We start from the raw sequence: 15,625 nt of genomic DNA on the forward strand, positions 1-15,625 counted from the left end.
TGGGAAATATTTTAATTGCCAGAGACACAGACAGTGTGCTGTGAAATTAAGTATTCTAGAAGTGCCAGAGAAACTCCACCCATTACACTCAACAACATGGCTACCTACACAAAACCAGAACACCAGAGGATCAGTAGACAAGCTGATCTTGAAATGACTATCTCCTGGGGCCTGAAGCCTAGCAAAAGAACTACAGGCAACTAAAAAAGAATGAAATTGGGTGGTATGATTTTCCCCAAGAAAGACACTGTAGTTGTTTACCTAATTCATAGCAGTCAACACATAGCATAATACAAATAAAGTTATTCCATTAATTTGAGAGACAGAAAGAAAATGTACATAAAAATTGATGCACGGTGGAAAAGTAAAAGATAAATAAAATAAAATTTGTATAGAATTTTAGTAGTTTTCCTCAGGGTATTCTGGTCAGCTAAACTAGTCAAAATTCAATATTTTTTCCAGGGAAATAAACAATTAAAACAACTCAGTTTGAAGTGGCCAACAAACTAAATAACTTGCTGTCAATTTTATCTTTCAAACATTTAGTTACTAACATAAAAAGTGAAAGAAATATTAAATAGGCAAATGGACGGCACTAGAAGAAATCGTTCTGAGTGGGATTAACTCAGTCACGAAAAGACAAACATGGTATGTACTCACTCATATATGGATTTCAGACATGGATCAGGGGAGTGCCAGCCTACAATTCCACTGTCAGAGTCTTGGAAACATGTAGGGCCCTAAGAGAGGTATGCATGGTACCTGAGAGAAGGGGAATGGGCAAGATCTCCTGAGCAGATTGAGAGCATAAGGGGAGGGGAGAGGGAGCCAGGTAAAAGAGGTGGGGAGAAGAGGAGGGGAGAGGAGGACATGGGGGAACAGGAAGGTTGAGTTAGGGGAAGAATAGAGGAGAGCAGGATGAGAGATACCATAATAGAGGGAGTCATTATAGGTTTGAGGAGAGATCTGGAACTAGTGAGATTTCTAGACATCTACAAGGATGATACCAGCTGGCAAACTAAGCAATAGTAGAGAGACTACCTTAAACACCCCTCTCTGATAATGAATTCGACTACTTCCTTGTGTGACATCCTAGAACCTTCAACCAATGACTGATGGAAGCAGAGGCAGACATTGTCAGTTAAACACTGAACTAACTCCTCGAACCCAGTGACAAGTGGGAGGACTGATGAGCAAAGGGGTCAAGACTAGGCTGGTTTAACCCACAGAAAGAGCTGAACTGAACAAGGGGGAACTCTTGGACCCCAAACTGATGGCTCGGAAGCCAGCATGGGACTGATCCAGACCCCCGGAATGTCAGTGTCAGTGAGGAGGCCTAGGCAATCTATGGACGTTGGGTAGTACTTCAGTATTGATCCCTAGCATAAAAGTGGACTTTGGGTGCACATCCCACAATGACGGATGCTCTCTCAGCCTGGACTCTTGGGGGAGGGCCTACTTCCTGCTCTGAATGAAATGACAGACTTTTGTTATCCCCCATGGAGGGCCTCACCCTCCCCGGGGAACAGAGTGGGAATTGGATTGGAGGCTAGGGGCATTGGTGAGGGGATGTGGGAGGAGGGGAGGGAGAGGGATCTGAGACTGACATGTGAAGCAACCTTGTTTCTAATTTAAATAAAAAACTAAAAAAAGAAATATTAAATAAATATGTACAAAAATTAAATATGTTCACTAGAAAGTTATAATAGCACTTCCTTTTCTCCTGTACTACCATACATTCACTCATTAATTTAATTTATGATTTTTCCCAATTAACTTTATCAACCTATTAAATCTTATCAGTCTCAAATATAAAATTCCCTTTCAAATTCAATAATTTTACTAGGAACCTGAATATTTATAAAACATAATTATTAATTTCTTAGAAATATTTCAGTTCTAATTTTGTAAGCATTAATTTATAAGCAGATTAAATCAAATTTCTTTTATTATTAAGATAAGGAGTGAAACTGGTTAGTTACAACATATCTCATCTCTAATAAATCATTGCCATTCTTTCAGAGCTTCAGAGTTCGGTTCCTAGTACCTACAGTTAGTGGCTCACTAAAACCTGTGACTCTAGCTTCAGGGAATTTGACAACCTCTTCTGACCTTTATAGGCATCAAGATATATGTGCACATACATACACATATACACATTAAGAAATAGTAAAACAAATATTTTTGAAAAAGCAAAACAAGCGATATTTCAAATACAAACTTTATATATTTAGAAACTGAAATTCTGATAACATATATGTTTAAAAGATCATATATTTTTTCATATCTCTTAAAGCAACAATATGTAATATATTTCTTTCATACTTTGGGTCTTATACACAAAATTTAGAGGTTTCTCATTTTTTGAATAAAGTATAAATTATCAAATAGATTTATTAATACATTTGTGATCCTTGAAAATATTTTTATGCCATACGTATAAGAAAGCAAATGACCTTTCTTTGCCCAAAATATATTTCTTTCACATGCATTTTCACATCTGGTATTTAAACATAGAGGAATATTTCCCTTTATTAAATTCTTCTATTTTATTCTCAAACACACGTATAATTCCTCATTCCTCTCTATTCAAAACAGTTTGGTCTTCCACAAAAAATTTAGCACTGGATATTAATATCCCATGTATGTTGAAGAAAGAATTTTTTTGTATTTGCTTAGTCATATTTCTTATTTGCCTAAAACTTAGCACTCAGTTTACATTTTTAGAGCTGTGACTGTGGAATTTGAGAATAGATCTCTCTCTCTGACTCTTTTGTTTTTATTTTTTTTTAAATACCACAATCACCATGGTGTTTTCTCCAGTGTTATGGAAATTTCCTGTGAAGCATAATAGACAAGTGAAACACTATCATTGTCCCAGGGTGGTACATGGCTCAACATAGCCAGTGAGGACTCACCTGCCAAATTAGAGCTACCAATGCTTGGAAATGTCTTTCTTGACATCCAAACGGCCACAGCTGTTATAGTGACAAATGCCATCAATCCTCAATAGCAATCTCTAAATCTCCAAAGAGTAACATCTGAACAAAGAACAAAAGGATAAAATAAAACAGAAAATGCTTACAATATTGAGGTTAATCTGAAGATTTACACTAGAAGGGGAAAATTCAAATTATTTCATAATTATTTTTCCATCAGGAGCACTGTAGTGTTTAATTTTGACCACTTTCATCACTGTGTTACTTGGCATCCTAAACAAAAGAAATAGAATCTGAACTTGAGGAGTACTTGCACTCCATGCTAAGCAAAACTAACACTTAAGAAAAATGTACAATTCCCTTTTTGATGTATAATATAACCTTGGGGTTGTTTTTAATATCACCTCACTTTTTTGTTCAATCTGACCCTTTATTCAGTAGCATTGTCCTTTGTGTTTTCTCGTCTCTCAGATGGGGGTGAACTAGATTAATGAGTTTGAACTCTACAGATTAATACGCTGTAATAGCAATCAGTTTTCAATTGGTATGATTTCACTATTTCAATTTTCTGAAACCTCTAGGGACTCATACTGACCTAGGGGGATGACAAACAATAAGATTAAGCTAGAACAGTAAAGATCATAATTCTTACAAAATCTTCAGAAATATACGAGTACCAATTTCTTTGGGATTACATGAAAGACAAGCAGAATGATGCCAAAGCAGAAAGACAATTTGTTCTTTTAAGTCTCTTTCAAAGCCTTCTCCCTAAGGCATGCCCTTTAGCTGATATCATGCCCAAGAGACATATGAAGCCAGCAAAATGCTTTCCACAAATGCTCAGAATATTTGCTGAAGTTTGATCAAAGAGACACCTTTTAACACAGCATTGCAATTGCATTGTAAATGAAAATTCATCTAGGAGAATGTTGTTATGACTGTAATAATCTCTGGTAGTATGAGAACTTGGAAAACTTAGAAATGAGTTTCAGAAATGTGGACTGGATTCTGCAGAATAAAATAAAAATGTGCAACAGTAAAATAAATGATTAAAGTATGTCCTATTAATTATTACATGCCACTATAAATATGAAAATATATTAAATTTTTTATAATAGTCATAAAATTTTAGGATGAAAACACTGAAAAAATAAGACTTCTATATGTTTAAGGTATTATAACTATTTTCCTTTCAAGGAGCTTTTCTAAAAATATCTAAATGAAGAATTTCTTGTCTCCTCAATAATTTTATCCAACTGAACACAGCATTTTAAATAGGAAAAAAATAGCCTTTATAGATTAGATGTTGATATCAGGAACAATAGGTATTCTGTGTGTTTAGTAGTATATGAATATGCCACTATTCAACACTTACTGTCTTTATCATCCTCATGGGAAGAACGTATATATGTAAACAAAATTAAGAGACATTTGATTACCTTTTTAACTTACAACATTCTTTATTGTCTTACTTAGGACATGTATTTTAGAAAGCAAAAACAATGTAATCACAGTGTCAATAAAAATTACCTAGCAAATGTTTGGATGGAGGACATCAGGCCAAACACCTCACAACTTTACTATCATAAAACCTGAGTATACAAATGCTCATTATGATAAAAAATGCTCTGAACTGTTGATTGCCAATTTATTAATAAAAGAGATAAAATGTGGCTCCTGGTGGATGATAAATTATAATTCTTGGTTTCTATTGACCATTTCCTGGTCTTTCAGGATACAAACTATTAAAAACAGCACAGGAACACGTGCCTATACTTTACTGTACATTGTAGTGTTCTAGGAGTCTTCAGCTAAGATGAAGAGAAGAAATCAAGCAATATGATTTAATATTTAAGTAATAGGTAATTGGAAATAGAGGCAAGATAAATTGTAGACAAAATTCCATATCATAGAATAAATCAAATATAAGATATAATACCTGAAAGAAATGTAATGTCTTTGGTCTGTATTTTTTCATATAATGATTAGATTGTTAGAAAACATTCATAAAGGAAAATACACAGGCAGGCATAGTCAACCATAATTTCTATCAAACACTACACAAATTATGACATAAAAAGCAATTGTTGACCTATTATGAAATTAATTTAGAAATTCTACATTTTATAAGATTCCAGAAAATAATGTGGACTATATAGGTACAGACAAACGATATGAAAACTTTCCAAGTGTTAAAATGATAGTATCATTTTGAACAATTTCTCTATGGGAAGAAAGATGAACTATAAGGGATGACATTGTGTGATTCCATTTCTGTAATACTTGTGATATTACCAAATTATAGACTTGTGATAGAGATAAATAATTTCTAGCATTTAAAGAGAAATGGTGACAAAAATGGAGCAATAGTTGCTATATGATACTTGAGTAACAGGAAATGGAGAAACCAAAGTGGCACTTCCTAGAAGTTTCATCCCCACTGAATAGATTTTTGAAGCAAAGGGAAGTCCTATTTATTCTACTATTGAAGAAAAATACTCCACAATGTTACTCATCTGTGAACTACAACAATGACTACAACAATGACTGGCCAATCAAATAAGACCCCCTGATACAATAATGTCATGAATATTGGGGAGTAATCAACCACTTTTTCACTGGCTGTTAAGATCTCTCTACAAAACAGAACCCATTGTTCAAATTCTTAATTAGGTCCAAAACTAGTTATTAAGCAAGAACTATAAATGCAATATTTAGTCCATTAACATTTAGCAGATTTAAAGAAAATATCATCTAGCCTATCTTTGTGAGTAGAGTCTTATATGAAGCATATCTTTTATCATAGCTATCTGTCTTCAATTCCATCAAAGACCACGGGAGGATAATATATAAACACTAGAATTAACAGAGACATCTCATTACCTGGAGAGTTACCCAGAGTTCCTCTGCAATGTTGGGGCATCCATCTTCAGCCAATAGGCCATAGTGTGTCTGGAAGACTTCTCAACAAAGTAGGGAACTTTAAACTGTCTGCCTGCATTGGCAGTTTGTTAGTCATTTTTTCTGTATTCTGCAGAAGAGTCTGGCAGACTCTTCCATGAAGCAGGATCCCTGTAGGACTGTTCAAGTTTAGCACTCACTTTCCTGTGGGTCCTGTATGTCCAGTTTATATAACAGTTCAGGCAAGAACAGTTCCTTTCCCAAATGGCTAATCTTGCCATGTTGAAAACAAACTCTATAATGAATTTCTTCGAAGCCTGTCTTCCTCTCAGACGTAATTGATGCTGCTAGGAGCAGACATTTCTCATTGTCGAGAAAAACCCTAAACCAATTTAAATGCCATTTTCTGAAGGTCTTTGAAAGGTTTGAAGACTATCTCTCTCAAATATACCTCTGTTTATCTACAAAACCTAACTAACCTAACTATAAGTTTTGACTACTATAGGTAACTAACTATAATCAGTATAAACACAATACTTAAGCAAGAGGAGAAATATACAAATCACAAAATTGACCTTAAATTTATATTGATAAATGAAAATCCATATCAATACAAAGAATTCATTACTATATCATATTCCTTTTTTCCATTTACAAAGAGATTGACTGTGATCATTACCATTTATAAGCAACCCTGTACAAATGGAAACAAACACTTAAACAATATTTGTGTATTTTGGCATTGTTCATTCCAAACTGCTTCCTACTGGATGGGGGTGCTGTCCATATCACGGGGATCATGGCAAAACACAGAAACCTGGTCAAGTCCTTGTTTTTGTAGTCCATGCGGCTGTGTTGTCCCAGCTGTTTCAGACACTGGACTACCTTGGACATTGCTTCAGAAGTGCCTCCGTCAAACTGTATAAATCTGGAAGGAATCCACAGCTTTTTATTTTCTTTTAAACAAAAATAAAATCTCTTTTCCAAAGTAACATATCCTTATGCTTAAATTTTGAAGTCAAGGCATTTTCAAAAGATTAATTCAGCAGCATTTATAGTCAAGTGTATTTCAGCAGTTGTTACTTCATTAGCAATTTAGCAACTGAAAAACACAGTAGCATACAGTATCCAGGCTCTCTGTGTATTTTCCATCATTACATGGCTTATATTACTCTATGTCTTTTACTTTTATTTATTTATTTTTCTCTGAGACAGGGTTTCTCTCTGGAAATCTTCCTGCTTCTGCCTCTGGAGTGCTGGAATTAGAGGTGTGTGCCACCACACCCAGCTACTTTTTTTTTTCTCCCAGTATCTTGTTTCTTTTATTCTCCAAAGTCTACCTATATTTTACTCCATCTAAATCTGACTTTCCTGTTAAACTTAATGTTTTTCTGGCCATGTGTCTTATATAGGCTAAAGAGCATTACTAAAATTAAAGCAGAAACAGCCACTGGCTTTCCAACATGATGGGCATAAGTTTGCCACTAGCATTGATAGCTGTGCTCCCTCCCTTCATAGTTCTGGCTTGGAGATGTGGTTACTTCTACTGCCAGATGCTGATACATACCATTTAATTGTTAGCAGGGCCTCCTAAAACAGCCTTGCAGTTTTTCCACTTATGCTGAGCCAGGAAGACTCCCTTAAGGGAGCTGCGTGAGTCTCTGCTTGTCTCTAGCAAAACAGAGCCCACCTGAGAAAAATGCTGCTAACCAGAAGCCATGCATCTCTCTGATCTTTTGTTTCTAAAATCCCTTTTAAGTTTTTGTCATTCTACATGGAAATTCATGCAACCACTTCTGACATCATTTGTAACATGTTGTCTTTCCCGCCAGCCGCTTGAACGCTGCTACAGTAATCCACTTGTATCCCGTTGCTGTCTCAGTCCCCAAATAACACACAGGACGCTATATTAATTATAAGCTGTTGGTCGTTTGCTTGGTTTCTTAATGGCTATCTCTGACATAAGTATTTAACCCATAATTGCTAATCTAAGTATTTCTATATGGTCTACTCTTACAGGAGGAAGGGTTTGGCCATGTTACTTCTTCTGCATCCTATATTGTGACTCACTGTGCCTCTCTTTCCCAGAATGCTCCTCCACTCCCAGTCCCACCTATCTTGCTTCCCTATTGGCCAACAGTGCTTTATTACATATACACAGAAGGACTTCTCCCATTGGATCCCCTGTTGGAGGGGGCAAAAGGTATAGGCTTGCTTTGCTTGACAAGCATATCACTAGGGGAGGCCTTGAGAGTATATATTCTTAATCTACTCTCAGTTCTGTCTGCTTTGTGTTTGTGGATGAAAATGCAGTCTCCTAGCACTTTGTTCCTACATCCATGACTACCCACCATTGTAGATTCCCATTCCTCTGAAACTGACAAAATAAACTCTTTCTTTCCAAAGTCATTCTTTGTTTTATGTCACTTTTTGCACTTGACTATTAGACCCATGAACTCACATTGGCTTTGACTGTTGATCCAAGATTTTCTTGGAATCAAAGTACATAAAAATCATGACAAAGATAAGTGAAGGACTTGTGGTGTCTCACTCTTAATTAAAAAATGTATTATAATTGCTGTATGCATTTTCTTGATGGGTGTAGCACCTGACAATCCATCCATCGTGAAATAGATGCTCTCACATCCATGTACACACAGACAATGCAAAGTCAACACAGTGGTTTTAGAAAATACAAAGCACATAACATAACATTGTCATGGGAAAGCTGAGGGATATAAGAAAGAAATTCAAGATCAGAGTATAGGGGATAAGTTTTATCAGAACACATTATGTGCATGCATGAATCTCAATGAAAAGAAGAAATGAATATTATTTCAGTGATTGAGAAATTTATCATTTTGACTTATATATAAAAATACTAACAGGTAACAAATCACAGCTTTATAAAATATTACTGGGGCCCCTGGAGGACCAAGTGACCAGAAGCCTGCTAAGAGAGGCTGCCTGCGCCAGCCTCCACTCAGGGCATAGGGCAGAGGGCAGAGAGCAGAGGGCAGAGGGCAGAGGGCAGAGGGCACAGGACCAGGGCAGAGGGCAGAGGTGGACTCCATGCCCCCTTTCTGTTTCCCACTTCCTTCTGCTCACCCTCTCTGGATTCTCCTGGACTAGGAACTGCAGCAAGCTCGCCTTGCCCCTGGAGGATGGAGCGACCAGAAGCTGTTGAGAGAGCCTGCCTACTCCAGCCCCTACTCAGGACAGAAGGCAGAAGGCAGAGTGTAGAGGGCAGAGCTTCCACCCAGTGGAAGAGGGAGTGCCTGAGACACATCTGCACTCACCATGGGACCCATCAGTGAATTGAGCCTGCTTGCATCCACTGGAAGAGAACCTTAGACCTGTACTCAACAGGAAAGGAAGAGACCCCACCTGTACTCACTGAAAGAAGGGATGGGAAGACTACAATATAAGAACAAATTTAATGACAGAAAAAACAATATGACACCAACAGAGTCTAGGGACTCTACACCAGAAAGATATGAACATCACAACACAGACTAAACAGAAGAGAATAACCTTAAAAACAACTTCATGAAGGTGATGGAGACACTAAAAGAAGAAATGAGAAAATCTTTTAAAGAAATGAAAGAAAAGACAAACAAAAATTACAAGAAACAATTAAAACAGTGCAAGGTTTGAAAGCTGCAATAGAGACAATTAAAAAAATACAGTCTGAAGGAATGCTGGAATTAGAAAAGGTGAGTAAATGATGTGGAACTACAGATACAAGCATAACCAACAAAATACAGGAGTTAGGAGAGAAAAATATCAGGCATTGAAGGTTCACTAGGAGAAATAGATTCATCGACCAAAGAAAATCTTAAATCCAACAAATCCCTAACAGAAAATATCCAGGAAATATAAGACACCATGAAAAGGCCAAATCTAAGAATAATAGGATAGGTGTAGAAGAAGGTGAAGAAACCCAGCTCAAAGGAACAGAAAGCATATTCAACAAAACCATAGAAGAAAACTTCCCCAACCTAATAAAATTACAAGAAGCCTACCAAATAGAGTGGACCACAAAAGGAAGTCCCATCACCACATAATAGGAAAAACCCTGAACATACAGAATAAAGAAAGAATATCAAGAGCAGCAAAGGAAAAAGGCCAAGAAACATACAAAGGCAAACCTATCAAAATCACACCTGACTTCTCCATAGAAAGTCTGAAAGCCAGAAGATCCTGGATAAATATTCTACCAACACCAAGAGAGCATGGATGCCAGCTCAGACTACTATACCCAGCAAAACTTTCAATCATTATAGATGGAAACAAGATATTCCATGACAAAACCAAATTTAAACAATACATATCCACAAATCCAGCCCTACAGAAAGTATTGGAAGGAAAACTTCAATCTAAGGAAGGTAACTAAACTCACAAAAACATATGTAATAGATAATCCAACTTTACCAAAAGACAAAGAAAAAGGTGGTAAATCCACAAACAATAACACCACCAACAAGAAATAAAAACAAACAAGAATTAATACGCAATGGTCCTTAATCTCCCTCAATATTAATGGTCTTAATTTGCCTATAAAAAGACACGGGCTAACAAGAATGGATATGAAGACAGAATCCATCCTTCTGCTGCATACAAGAAACACACCTCAACTTCAAAGACAGATATTACCTCAGGGTAAAGGGTTGGGAATAAGATTTTCCAATCAAATGGATCTAAGAATCAAGCTGGTGTAGCTGTTCTAGTGTCGAACAAATTAGATTTCAAACTAAAATCAATAAAAAGAGATGAATAAGGTCATTTCATATTCATCACAGGAAAAATACATCAGGATTAAGTCTCAGTTCTGAATCTATGCCCCAAATATAAGGGTGCCCACATTCGTAAAAGAAACATTACTAAAACTCAAATTGCATATAAGACCTCACACAGTTATAGTGGGAGTCTTCAACACCCCACTCTCACCACTAGACAGGACCACCAAACAGAAACTGAACAAAAAAACAAAGGAACTAACAGAAGTTTTGACATCTTAGAGGTGATGGCTATTATGGATGTACCTGCACAAATAAAAACTGACAATGCTCCATTATATGTCTCCAGCAAATTGGAACAGTTTTTCAAATATTATAACATAAAACTTGTAATTGGTATACCTTACAATCCTACATGACAAGGAGTGGTTGAGAGATTTAAAGGCACCGTAAAAAGAAATGCTTCATAAACAGGCAGGGGAACAAAGACCCCCAAACAGACTGCATAATGTTGTACTAACATTGAACTTTCTTAACGCTAATGAAAAAGGACAAACAGCTGTAGAAAGGCACTGGGCTATAGAAAACACTTCTGAACTAAAACAACCCGTGTATCTCAAGGATGTTATGACCTCAGTCTGGAAACCAGGATATGTTTTACATTGGGGAAGGGGTTTTGCCTTTATTTCCACAGGAGAAGAAAAACTTTGATTTCCATCAAAATTAATCAAGATTCGATCCAAACAGAAGAAACCTCAGGAGGAGGAAATATGACAGCTCATCTAAAAGGTAGCATTCTATTATGTGTAAGGAGACTTCATAAAAGGAAAAAAAGTATTTTTCTTTTGTCTTCACAGGAAAAGTCATCTCCAAACAGCAAAAAAACAAAATACTGGATGTATGAATACTTGAAGAAGAGAGGATAGCTACTCAAAGGACCATCAAACAAACAATAATCCACTGTATGTTATTAATGTTTAACTCTCTCTATGTTGTTCTTATAATATCCATTTCTCCTTGCTTCTTAATATTCTTTAGTCCCAAGTCATGCAACTGAAGCTGGCTTTGGAGTTGTAGTGACTCTCCTCCTCTAAATCCAAGCATATTGTTAAAATAAGATTCAGAATTTCTGGCCAGGCAGTGGTGGCACATGCTTTTAATCTCAGCACTTGGGAGGCAGAGGCAGGCAGATCTCTGTGAGTTCGAGGCCAGGCTGGACCGACAGCCTCCAAAGCAATACAGAGAAACCCTGTCTCGTAAATACCAAAAAAAAAAAATTCAGAATCTCTGTATTATATCAAAGAGCCATTGATATAAGACAGAAGAAAACAAAACTAGGGACTGTCATCTGTTAGTATTCGTATGCTTTTCTGAAAGTCTAATCTCTTTCATGTTTACTATCTTCCTTATTGTTACCTTTCCCAGTATGCATACATACAAAAGTTGAAAATTTCTCTGTTAACATTAATGTTTGAGTTTTCCAGAGAACAAGGAATTTTTTGACAGCAATCTTCCAGCACTTTAGAAAGAAGATGGGACCCCACTTCATCAACTCCACCTGATTCGACTTGATGCATCTGAACTGCTCCACATCATCGACTCCACCTGACTAGTACCATCCTGAAACCGATTTGGAACTACATAGCTTGACACAACTCTGAACCAATGAACTGATATGGTGCACCTTCTACAATCTGGCCAGAGCGGATGGGATAAAAACGGAAGTAGTAGAGCCACGTCAAAGCGGACGGAGTAAAAGTGAAACAAAGGGTTGTATGGATTATTTTTTTTCTTGGCCCTTTTGGGTGTTATTCAATTTTATTTTTTGGGTTTTCTTTTCACTGTTTGTTGCAAGGATTGTACTAGGGCAGATCGGTCTGAAAATCAATCTTATTAAAGCATGGGTAATTCCACATCCCACCCAATTTTTCTGGCACTCAACGAGTTGCTGCGATCAAAGAATCTTAGACTAAAAAAGGGACCGCGACAAGAGCGGGGTAAAAAAGGGACTGCGACAAAAGCGGTTGGTTTGCTCTTCTCTGTAGGTAAAGAGAGAGCGGGACAAATGGTTCGTGGAGCAGTGAACTGAAAGTAAAAGCTAAAAAAGTAAAAAACATTGTTAGTTTCACTATGGGCGCTTCTCAGTCGCAGCCAACTTTTTTTTGGCTCTGAATGAGCTGCTTTGTTCTAAGAATTTAAGATTTTTAGAAGTTAGGGAGAGATCTTGATTTTGCATGGGACCGAGGAACAATATGGAAAATACACAAAAAGTCTGGATACTGTATGCTATTGTGTTTTTCAATTTTTTGATTGCTCAGGAAAAATCCACTCTCTCCTAATGGGGACTGAAGAACTACAAACACACTCTTTAGAGCAACACAACATTAAACACACTAGCTGCTCCATAGTCATTCCACTGCTTTGAAATCTTGGAACCATGGGTGTCGATCGATACCCACAGAAAAGGTGGGACCTCACTGTGGATGTCCCAAAAGAAGCCACTGCTTTCCTAGGTCCTCCTTGAGTGGAAGCCTGGCTCATGGGTCCTCTGAAGTCACGACAGGAAGAGATGTGCTATGTAGCTACGTGGGCAGGAGAAGAAATAGAAACAAATTCCCGGAGGATGTTTTTGGCCACTTCAATGTTGTTGTGGGCAATGACCAAAGCTTTCTGAATGTCCTGGTAGGAGTACCCCTGACTCATGAGACTCTCAATCTCACTCGAGAGCTGTGGTGAGGGGGCCGTGGAAGCAGGGTTAACAGTGGCACCTCCACCTTGACAGCTACTTGCTTTTGGTTCAGAGTTGATTCTCCGAGGGAATGGTTTAGGGGGCCGCTCAGGAACTTGGGAACTCTCATTGAAGTTTGTTGTAGGATCACCATCCAGAGATAACCAGCCAAAGGAGGAGCTGGCATTAGAGATGTCGGACAGAGTCCGGCGAGCCAGTACAGCCGGCACAGGTGGCTTAGGCACATCGTAGCCATCATCCTCGTTTTCTGATTCCTTAGGGCCTGTGCTGGTGTGGGCTGTAGCCAAATTCCCTTCCCCTAAGGTACTGTTTTTCGTTACAGATAGTGCTTGGGACTGAACCTGGGTCCTCTGAAAGGACAATGGCTCTTAGTAGCAAAGATGTTAACACTGGAAAGAAAGTGTAATCTTAGTGGGTCATTTCTGTCTGATCATTAATCAATGCATAGATTTAGTGCAGGAACAGATTGATACTCTGTGGCAGTTAGCCCAACTGGGATGTGAATGGAGAATGGCTGGACTATGTGTTACATCGGTACAATATAAAAATTTCACTCATGCAGCTAACCTGTCTAAAAGATTGTCTCAGTTTTTGTTACAGAATTGGACGTCTGATTTTGAAGACATCATGAGAGAACTCCGGATGGCTATTGTGCATGTGAATTCCACTCGAGTTGACCTGTCCCTTGCTGACGGCCTGACGTCCTGGTTAAACTCCGCCATGGATCACCTAAAGGAGAGGGTGGGAATAGGGTCCCTACTTGACCTGATGGCCATAGCCTCCCTGGTATGCCTGTGGTGCTTCTGTAATGTTCAGTCTAATCAGCGCCATAATGCAATGACGGTCATGCAGGCATTCGCGGCCATTAAAGAAGGACAGTCCCCTTCGGCCTGGTTGGCCGCCATTAAACATTAATTTCCTTGGTTGGGGTGCAAGGCTAAGTACTGCACGAGGGTTTGCTTGTGAGCAGTTAAACTACCCTCGGAAGACAAGCCCGATTGCATGAAGGTTGTACCCGAGATCCTTCCCCTGGGAAAATAGGTACAGGATGGGTCTGGGTCACCGCAGGCGTAGAGTCTGTGGGTGTCACCAGCACATTATCCCAGGTCTGCACACCAGGGATCGGGCCTCTATCTTCACCCACCTTTGTTATTATATAAAAACAAAAAGGGGGAACTGTGGAGAGCTGTGCCACACCGCGCCTTAAAGATGGCGCTGGCTTCTGCCTTCCACCATCCCAATGGTGAGTGCTCTCGGTAACAAACAACTCATTTGGTGTGTTCCTATCCCGCCAGGGTCACACCATTGTCATCAGATTGCTTATGCATGCTGGTGAGCCTACGGCTTGTGCACATGTGGCTGCTCAGGGTTGGCTGGCCTCAGCTATTTAGGGAGCAGGAGGGGTTTCTCCCGCGGCTGCCTCCACATTGTTCATCAAGGTCCTGAATAAACTGCTTGTGAGAAGGATTCCTGAGTTGCGTCTTCCTTGTTGGTCGAGGTGGTCGTGACAAGACCAATGATTCTTTGCAATGAACATTAGCAAGTAAAGATGTATCGACCAAGGTATATATGACGAGACTTGTTGGGTCACATTGCAGTTTTCATGATGAGATTTTAAATCCCTGTAACATGAGGTTTTCTGGCCTGGCTGGTCTCACCGCCCTTCTCTGCCCCAAAGAAACACATGGACACTATATTAGTGAAAATTTATTGGCCAATGAATTGGACTTCTTATTCTTAACCCATAACTACTAATTCTGTATTTCCCCGTGGTATTAGCTTACTAGACATGTAACTCCTTTGCCTGTTACATGATGGCAGCTGGCTCAGCATCTCTACAGAGAAGAAAAGAGCAAGACTTCCTCTCTGGCCCTGCTTATACTCTGGTTCTGCCCAGCTATGTCACTTCCTACCTGTTTATACAGACCTCCAGACCTCTATGATTAGCTAGTGGCAGTTTCTGCCCAGTTAAGTCACTTCCTGGGATCACATGGCAACTTTTCTCTGCCTCTACTTTCCACAATCCTCCTTGTCTCCTAGTCCTACCTATCATCCTGCCTGGCCAATCAATATTTTACATCAACCAATAAGACAAACATATACAAAGAAGAACATCCCCCATCAAATTCCTTCCCTTTAAATTTTTTTTCTCATTTTATTTCATTCATTTTTTCTCTTGAATTTTGTTATGGGTGGGAAGCAGGGGCAGAGGGCAGATTTGGAGGGATGAATGGTGTCAAGACACCTGATGTGAAAAACATATAGGATAAATAAATAAATTTTATTGTAAAGAAATA

Source organism: Mesocricetus auratus, unplaced genomic scaffold (genome assembly GCF_017639785.1).
Source record: "Mesocricetus auratus isolate SY011 unplaced genomic scaffold, BCM_Maur_2.0 Super-Scaffold_6730, whole genome shotgun sequence".
Classification (NCBI taxonomy): Eukaryota; Metazoa; Chordata; class Mammalia; order Rodentia; family Cricetidae; genus Mesocricetus; species Mesocricetus auratus.